The sequence below is a fragment of the Schistocerca serialis genome, chromosome 3 (genome assembly GCF_023864345.2).
Source record: "Schistocerca serialis cubense isolate TAMUIC-IGC-003099 chromosome 3, iqSchSeri2.2, whole genome shotgun sequence".
NCBI lineage: Eukaryota > Metazoa > Arthropoda > Insecta > Orthoptera > Acrididae > Schistocerca > Schistocerca serialis.
In genome coordinates, this window is record NC_064640.1 from 447,677,650 (window position 1) to 447,687,783 (window position 10,134).

At 41.6% G+C, this 10,134-nt stretch overlaps 1 non-coding gene across 1 annotated transcript; it reads left to right on the forward strand.

The window, feature by feature from the left end:
- Positions 1-2,077: 2,077 nt before the first annotated feature.
- Positions 2,078-2,150, forward strand: Trnak-cuu (transfer RNA lysine (anticodon CUU)). The gene has a single exon. It is a non-coding gene; the product is annotated as a tRNA-Lys (tRNA).
- The last annotated feature ends 7,984 nt before the right edge of the window (positions 2,151-10,134 follow it).

Sequence of the window (10,134 nt, forward strand, 5' to 3'; positions counted from 1 at the left end):
AATTTGAAGCGGAATGAAAGATATGTGGAGCTGGAACGTACGTCTCAGTGGCCAATAAAGGTAAGAAATAACTCTACAGATTAACTGTCATGGTTTTATTTCATTGTTTCATAGTCATTCAGTTTATTTGTATTCGGCAGTGTAAAGTGCAGTTTACATGTCGTCAGCTGCTGCTTGAGTTGTAGATGTTGGTAGCGGTGCGTCGAATGGAGGTGAATGGTCTTACGTTTTTCACTTTGTAAGCAATTCCGTGTTGTTGGCATAACAAAACAATAGACGCCACACTGTCACCACAATCAATGTTTTTAATTTTTTTATATTGCTCAGTTAACCACCATCTGATCATCAGTAACAATTGACAACTAGTTTTAATTCCCGGCAGAAACACGCTATCTTATTGGCTGCCTGAACGCTATAAAACGAAATGCATGTTGCTTTGTCACTGAAATGTTAAATTTCTTGCACAAGTGGCCAAGATCTTGAGCATCGCATTGATATGTCCTCCTTTCTTCTTCCTTTGTCCTCCTTTTTGAACCTGTTTGACCTCCTTTTTAAACAACTGCATCTTGACACCGTAAGTATTACTAACTACGTCTTTGTTATGATCTACAATTTGACTCTATGTGTCTACGGCCCGTTAGCTCAGTTGGTGCCGGCACGGTAACTCAGCGTGTTCGGTCAAAGGGTTAGCTGCCCTCTGTAATAAAAAAAAACTGAGTTAATGGATCAACGACGAACTGAAACGGGTGTCTTGCGACGTATGCCCCGAGCATATACAACGAACGAAAACGAACAAAATGAGATTAAAAAAAAAAGAGTTGGTTACAGTGTCGTGCTAATAACGCGAAAGTCGTGGGTTCGATTCCCCCACGGGCCATTATGTTTAGCTTTTGCTCCTTCAGTGATAAACTGATTATTTCAGCTGGTTTAGTATTAGGCCGAAGCATACTGCGTAATTACTCAATTGTTCAACTAATCAATATAGCAGTACTTTCATTTGTGCCTTACTTAATGGACCTATCAGCACATTTATTTACTACGTGTAGTGGTGTAGAATCTGTGGTTAACAATCGTAGAAAAAAAAAGTCACACAAATATGTAAGGCAGAAACTCCTGTCTCAAGTATGTGCTGTTGTCACACTTTCTTACTTTAAAATTTTTGGCTGAAACATAGCACTTTGACAGTATATTTTTTTGGACCGTCGGACTACAACTGACTGAAACACAATTTTCGTGCCATATGCGTTCCGCCTTTATTCTCTGTAATGCATGTTCAGTGGCAGGTTACGTAGACGATTTTGTACATATTATGTTTCTGTTCCATTTTTGGTGCCGTTCCTCTTCTTATAATTGCCAAATTTCACAGCACTAGTTTAACACAAACCAAAACACTGCATCAAAAGAAAGTGTTCAGTTCCTAGTGCTGTGAAATGTGGCAATTATAAGGAGAGGAACGGCACCAAAAATGGAACAGAAACATAATATGTTCAAAATCGTCCACGCAACCTGCCACTGAATATGCCTTGCAGAGAATAAATGCGAAACGCGTATGGCACAAAAATTGTGTTTCATTCAGTTTTAGTCAGACTGTTCAAAAAGTAAAAATTATCAATATACCGTAATATTACACGCAACTGGGGAAGACAGGACTACAAAAGTTGAAGATGATAACACTTCGATTCAAGGTGTTTCTTTCTTTTCAAGGAGGACAGGATTGCAGACGTCTGCACAAAGCGCTAGCCGCAGTACCAAAACAAATTAATTAGCTGTAAGAGCATATCATCACATTGTAGTATATAACAGCAACTGTGGACAAAGATGCTTTAATCTTAGGGTCTATAGAAGCAGTAGTCTCGCAGTGTGCTTTATTTACTGGTAAGTGCTGGAATGCATTTCCTTTGCTTCGACCAAAGACGAGTGACTTTCGTGGTCGACCTTCAGTAAAAATCGTTTCGTCTTGCTGATATGTAGAGTAATTCCCACATCAAATGTTGACATCTCTCCACAAACAGCAAAGAAAGAATGGACTACTACAGTGTAATGTTTTACTACATTAAAGGAGCCAGGTACCCGCGCGGCCCGGCTAGCTCAGTCGGTAGAGCATGAGACTCTTATTCTGAGGGTCGTGGGTTCGAGCCACACGCTGGGCGACAGGTTTTTTCTTTTCTTAAATAAGTTTTATTGTCTGGTACATCATAAAATTAAATATTTTGTGAGATCAGTGATAAGAGAAACAGCGCATTTAATTGAGATCGGAAATTACTCCAAGCCCCTCTTTGCGTTGCGCTGCTCGAGATACAAGGGAGTAAGAGTTATTTTGAAAAATGGAGAAAACCGCAGAACAGGTGCTTAATCCATGGCCGGTTTCGGAACAGTTAGACTTCCATCATCTGGTGTAAAGTGCAATAGAAAAAATATTCTATTACACGCGAAAGGGAGGGGATCCTCAAGTCTGAAATATCAGATAAGGAACAGTTTGCTAAAATTTCAAAATTAGAACAAATTAAAAGAGGGAACAGGATGTTAATTACAAATGAAATCACTTAATCATCTGAGGTCATCACACTAATGTTGTCGATGTCTGTTTTCCTCGCAGCGGAGGAAGACGAAAACGACGAATCACCACTTTGCGCCCCAGAAGAAGTGGCAAAAATAATAACGTCTTTCCCCACGAAAAAGGCACCACGCCACGACCGGCTCACAAATCAAATGATTAAGAAACTCTCGCCTCTGGTAATCCAACGAGCTGGAAACACGCGGAAGAGGTCGCGATAGCAATCCTGGAGAGGACCCATTATTCCCACAGCACTACAGACTGACTAGTCTTCTGCCAACCCTCAGCAAGATCTACGAGCGCCTCCTATTCATACCAGTCGAGCAACACATTGCCAGGGAGCAAATATTCCCTGATTTCCAATTCGGATTCAGACAAAAACATTCAGCCCCACAACATATCATGAGGGTAGTTGAGGCCACTACAGAGGCCTTCAACCGCAGAAGCTACGGTGGCGTATTGCTACTTGATGTAGCCAAAGCCTTCGGCATAGTATGACATGATGGGTTACTTTACAAACTATACACTCAAGGCTTCCCCGGATGGATAGTCAAACTTCTACGAAGTTATCTTACCGGTAGAACTTTCTCCGTTAAAATTGACACCTCCCTTTCCACAAGGACGTGCATACGTGCCCACCTGCTACAGCCTATATACGGCTGACACCCTCACCGCCCCCCTGGTAGAGACGGCACAGTATGCGGACGATACCGCGTTCTGTACTCTAAACGCACACCGGGATCTGGTCACTCGACGACTGCAAGTAGTCCTGAACTCAACAGAAATACTATAAACCACGACAAAACACAGGCAATGCTCATTACACGCCGTCTCGGGAAACGAGGCTCCTCCATCTCAGGTTCGGCGGACGGGAACTACCGCGGCGGCAGACAGCCAATTACCTGGGGATAACCCTGGATAAGAGGCTGACTTGGAAACCGTACATTGAGGACCTAAGCCGCAGCGCCTACGGAAGGATGAGCACCCTATGCCCGGTTCTGAACGCAAAAATTTCTCTAGCCTCAAGTACAGGCGTAAGAGTTTACTGTACCGTAAATAATGGAATACGCCTGTCCTGTATGGGGCTACGCCGCCGCCACGCGCAAAGAAACTCCAGGCAGTGCAGAACAGGGCACTCAAACGTGCGCTACACCTTCCCAACCGATTCCCTACATTAGACCTGCATGAAGCCTCTGAAGTCCCCCTCCTAAAGCAACGTTTCGAAGGCCTTGCAAAATCCTTCTATGAAACCACAGCTAAATCAAACAATGAACTAATGTCACTAGGACATTACGACCCGGTCAGAGAGTGTCATAAAAGACCCAAGGCGATCTTTCTTGACTAATAGGTAACAAATAACCAAGCTTGGCCAAACCATCAAAGTAAAGGAGAAAAAAAGCACCAGGAAGTCTTCCTAACATTAGCAAATTACAGATTAAATATATCTATAATAAAAAATATAAAAATCAGACATCACCTCATAATATAAACAGACCATCAATCCATAATCATCCACTCACCCCACCAACCACGGTATGGTAGCTAAGGAAACACTTAACAAAAAACACGCACAAACAGCAACGACAAACCCAAAAGTAAAGCTACAACACAAAAATCATTCGCAAACCATACATTGCGAGTAAATATCCAAAGGACAAAAACCCTAATAACATCACCCTCAAAAGATGAGGAAATAAAAACAGTGCGAAGTAGACCCATTGGTCACCAAAGGCTGTCCACGCCTAGTGTAAACGGTAACTCCTTACCCGCCTCTTCCCCGAATCCCTTCCCCCCATCCCCCCCCCCCCCCCCCCTTCCCATCGTTCAGGATTTTTAGTGTGTGGTTAACCACACTTCCTCCAACAACTGTAAAAAAAAATTGCGATTACACTTTACTAACATTATTAATTTAAACTGTCCCATGAAGGTAATGAAAGAAAAAGACTTTCGAACGTTATGCACAAAGTAATTGAGTTAACAATTCAATCTAAACTTAACGCTCACAGGCAGAGCAGTTCCTTAGTGAGTAGGATAGACGAACAGGCGGTTTAATTGTAAAAAATTTATGCAGTTAAAACTGATAAAATTTTGAGGAAAAATTTACACAAACGCCCGTTTTCCAATTTGAAAGTGTACGACTAAGCCGGCGGCGGTAATAGCCCAGTCAGTAAAGACAGAAAAGGTTGAATATGGGGAAATAATTCGTGCAATCGGCAATTTTTGTACAGTGGAAGGAGCGAGTTCCACGAATAACACGGTAACTGTTAACATCCTTACCGATGAAGAAATACTATACGGGTGGGGTGTGTTTGGGGATCACTTTTGTACGATTTTCTTGAATAACTCCAAAATCGCGACCTCTATCGAAAATGCAGTCAATACAGAATTTAACTACATTAACTAGATTTTCCATCTGTGCTTGAAAGAAAATGACATTTAATGATACCTTACATTTCCTGTAAAAAGACTTAAAATTCATTTTTTCTCTAGGACTAATACTCCGCACAAAGACAACGAGAAACTATTGACAATCTCGCGCGACGCGCATGTGCTAAGGCTTAGGTGGTTTTTATAGGCTAATTTGAGAGTGTTTCCCGACTTGATAGGTCGCAAAAAAATGGCTCTGAGCACTATGGGACTTAACATCTATGGTCATCAGTCCCCTAGAACTTAGAACTACTTAAACCTAACTAACCTAAGGACAGCACACAACACCCAGCCATCACGAGGCAGGGAAAATCCCTGACCCCGCCGGGAATCGAACCCGGGAACCCGGGCGTGGGAAGCGAGAACGCTACCGCACGACCACGAGATGCGGGCTTGATAGGTCGCAATTTATTGATCTGTATCATATTGTTCGTCTAAACATCCTTTACATCACTGTGGTAAGTTGTAAACAGTTATCATTTACACCCTGTATATACGTGTAAAAAAGCTAAATATAAGAACTGTAAACAAAAGAAGGCCATAGCTCCCACCTTTTTTGGAAAGAGAAACCACAGTTCAGTAAACAAAAAACATTTATAACAAAAATGTCTTAACTGAACTGTAAAACCCTGTATTTTACAACAATCATCAAACCAGTAACGTAAAAACATGGTCTCTACCACCCACTAGTGTGGGTTCCAGATATAATGGTCGGCGGTGGGTGACAGGAGTTTTAAAAACATTTCATTAGGTTTTCCTAAAATTTTAACAAAGTATTTGGTATGTAATTATTATTAAATGCTTTAACTTTCTATAACTCTGCTTTATAAATTTCAAAGCATAAAGCTGAATGGTTGAAATGGCTCTGAGCACTATGCAACTTAACTGCTGACGTCATCAGTCGCCTGGAACTTAGAACTAATTAAACATAACTAACCTAAGGACATCATACACATCCATGACCGAGGCAGGATTCGAACCTGCGACCGTAGCGGTCGCTCGTCTCTAGACTGTAGCGCCCAGGACCGCACTGCCACTCCTGCCGGCAAAGCATAAAGCTACTGTCCTACTTTATTAACCACCATTACTATGGTGGCGGTAACAAAATTTTACTAGCATCGGAGACAAAAGTGGAGAGTAAGTAAAAAATCTCGACAACCTCAGCATTATACACGTAGGAAATGCTTACTCTCAAAGACAATGCAATAAAAGAACAGTTATAATTATAAATCACATAAAATTATGAGCAAAAATCGTAAGGCCAAGAATAGAATACGAAACATCGCCCAAAAAACAGTGTAGGTACGTACAGTCAAGCCCCTTAAATTACGGTTCCAAGGAGCATGCGAAGACTGCAACTCTGTGTCAGGCAGAAAGAACCAAAGCAATCTAGGTAACGAAACACATTCTTTAAAATTCAAACTACTAGACTCAATTACTAAAAACAAAAGAGAAAAAGAACTTCAGGATATGGGAGTACCAAATTTACAGGAGCGCGATACAATCAGGAAAGTTATACAGACAAATGTTTCCGTGGAAGATCGTAGGAGTAAATAACATACATGGGCAAGTAACACAGTCACTCGTTGCGCTTGAAAGAATATTCGACAAAAGGATGGCCAATAAGTGTTGATTTTACACGGGTCTGAATAATTCACTTCCGGAAAAAGCAATCTTCTACTACTGACGCTCCTCCTCATTTGCAGTCGATACGCATCTTCTTACGTAACATCTCGTCACTCCCCGAAGTTAAAGCAGCTTCTAGCACCAAGAACAGCAATGTTAATGTACTATAGGTGGTTTATTCAGCCCTTGCAGTGTACCTAGTTTTTGCGGGCAGTCTTCTTCATCTAAAAAGTCTTAGCAATTTGCCAGAGTAGATCGGCAAATACTTGGACCTGATGACTTGGTGCACACCCCATCTTTAGCTGGGCCTGACAAGATCAGGCTAATAAGGTTGTGAGTTTCGTTTATACAAAACCTTTCCAAACCTCACTGCTCCAATTTTAATCGTGTTATCCGCGAACAGATAGTTCTACGACAAAATGTGTGAAGTACCACTGAACAGTCTGCCCCTCCTCTGTGGACCCTCTAGTAATATTTACCGTTACAGCTCAAAACCGAACTAAGTGTGTGGGGAGAGGGGGGGGGGGGGCGGCGTGGTAATCTACTGTACTCGTATTGAGGAAGACTGGGTTCAAGTACCTGTTTGTCTTAAACGGCGAGGGGAAACAAAGCACAACCTAGGGTCGACAGACATTCGTCGTTGCCATAATTATGTTAATAACGAACCCAAACCTAGACAGCTAGACGAGAATTTAAAACCCGATTGTCGCAACTGTATCCCTGACAACTGAATGGAGTCGGAAATAATGCCCTTTGTCTTCGTTGGCTTGGTTCATAGTCTGTGCCCAGTATGCACTCATGACAGAAAATGGAATGTTAAAACTAGCAAACGATTTGCACTGGATTCTTCTCAGTAACTTCCAATATTTTATATTAAGGCAGATGTGGAACGCGCACTGTCAAATCATAATACAAATGTACACACCATCCATCTCTTTTTCTATTATTCTGCTCATTTACTACGCGTCACAAATACACGGTTAAGCTTTGCACTTTAGTTATTGCACTGAAATCATGAATAATGCCTTGCAAAGCGTTTTTCTGTTGTTCTTATACGTTGTTGCAGCACGTCCGCGATATTTCTGATTTTTTATCTCTTTCTACTTGCTTTCTTGCTTCGTAGTCTTTTTCCATAAAACTTGCAAATTGCTCAAACTGTTTGTTAATGGTGCAATGTCGCCAGAAAGTTGCAACAGCTGCTGGGAGAGACACATGATGGGAACGGCCAGGTAAATAAAAGTGCTGCTTAAAGATGCTGCAAAAGCAACAGTTCACCTGAAGATGGCTAGTAGGAGACTCGTAGAAACGTTGTGACATGACATGGCCAATAACCCGAGAAAATTTCACAATACGTTTTGTTATGCTGAAGTGTCAGGAAATAACGGCGCTAGGCAAGAAATGCTACCATATTGACGTTCAGAATCACTGAAGCACACAAAATCAGAAAAGTGAATTTAGTGCTGCCAAATTTCGAGGTAATACGTATCCATACTTTCTAGATCACAGAGTCAATAGTATAATACATAATTCACAGAACAGATAACTGTAGCCATATATAGTGTGTGTGTGTGTGTGTGTGTGTGTGTGTGTGTGTGTGTGTGTGTGTGTGTGTGTGTGTGTGTGTGTGTGGCGCCATCTAAATGTGAAGATAGAATCAGTTCACATTTTAAATCACTTATATGGACTGTGGTGACAAGTAACAGCAATAAAAAGTATATGCTTCGCAAAATTAAAAAATGTAGTCATTGCTCTCACTCAAGTCCTAAGAAAGGTGTGTTTGCATACAGTTGGCAATATTGAAAATATTGTTAGAGGTATTCCATTATGTGCCACCAGTGAAGCAAATTCTCACAATATGGAGGTATTTTATAGCGCTGTGGTTTGTTTTTACTAGCGCTCGTATGTTTTCAGGTGCGGCTCTCATTATCTGTTGAGGGCTTATGTGGCCTGCGTATTGCTTAGTCGACTTCCCCATTTCTCTGACCCCAAGTTTCAACTTTCTGACGCTAGAGAACTACGAATTGTAGCGTATAACGTGGCAGTGTGTAACATAACTATGTCGGTGCGTGAGAAACAGCGTGCTGTAATCGTGTTTCTAACTGCAGAAATCCATGGGAGAACGAAAGCCGTGTACGGTGGTGTTAGAGTCGACATCATTAATGTCCGACATTGGCGTGTTCGTGCTCGTAATGTTGGAAACGGTGGTGCTAACCTAAACCGAGCGGACGACCAACAAAAAGTTCAAGACCATGCCATCAGAAGCCAAAGTCATGTTCTGGGATGTTGAAGGTGTGGTGCATTTGGAATTCATGCCTAAAGACAGCACCATAAACTCTGCAAAGTGCTGCAAGAGTTCGTGCACACATGGAGCGTCCTCTCCCTCAGACTGACAGTGCCAGACCATCGCTGGGACATATGCAGCAATCCTTCGCCTTTGATACCCTGTCATCGATCACCCTCCACAGGGCCCTGACTTGGCCCCATCCAATTTTCATATTTTTCTAAAACTTAAAGAACGCCTTCGAGGACTTCAACACTTTGATAGCGTTGAAGCAGTGCAAGCGGAGATGAGACTGGGGCTCCGACAACAAAGTCAAATTTTCTGTGGTGGCGGTTTCAATAAATTGGTCTCCCGTTGGGAGAAATGTCTCCGTTGCTAGGGTGGCTATGTTGAGAAATAAATATGTGTACATGAAGACTGAAGATGCAGACTGTTAATAAAGTTTATTTTATTTATACAGCTTTAAGAGTATTCACATAAAAATAATTCAGAGGTGTTACTTTTCAGCATGCTCTCGTACATTGTTGAGAAATGACAAAACTACTTGTGGTGACAATATTAACTGTGGGAATGACGAACTTTCTGTCATCAACGAATGTGTATGTTCGACTGACTTTGCGAACAGTGAAGGATACGTAACTTATTACGATCTTCTAAAAATAACAGCAGCCAGACACAATAAATAATTTATTTTTTTAAATTTCAAAGACTGGTGCTATTTTAGTTTTCTCGCTGAGATATTAGTCATTTCCCATATTCCCCCAATGTATTTTCAATAAATCTTGCAGAATTATTAACCGTTTACTGTACAGCCGTAATCCAGTAAATTTTCTGCTTTACTGACATTTGGAATCACTAAAGCACAAAAATCTTGTAATGTGGGTACAACGCGTAAGGTTGAAAAAAAATTATGTACAACAGGTGCAATGTGCACGTGCTAGTCACAAATGCGCAATAATTTTAACAATTGTATGTGTAGCACTAAAATTAATGTGACGCCTAGCCGGTAGAAAGCGTCTTTTGCTTTACTGCTCGCAACATTATAATTTCACACTACAACCCTGACAAGTCCAAGAACCGCTCCGCAGATAAACGCTTTTATGGCAGGCGGGAATGCACCTCGAGACAAAGGGCAAAAGGGTCGTGAAAGTCCACGCGGCTCGGCCGGTTTTGCATCGTTTCTAGAGAAAAATACGTCTCTTTTTTACAAACCACGTATTTTCCAATCGCAACCGTCTCCCATTTG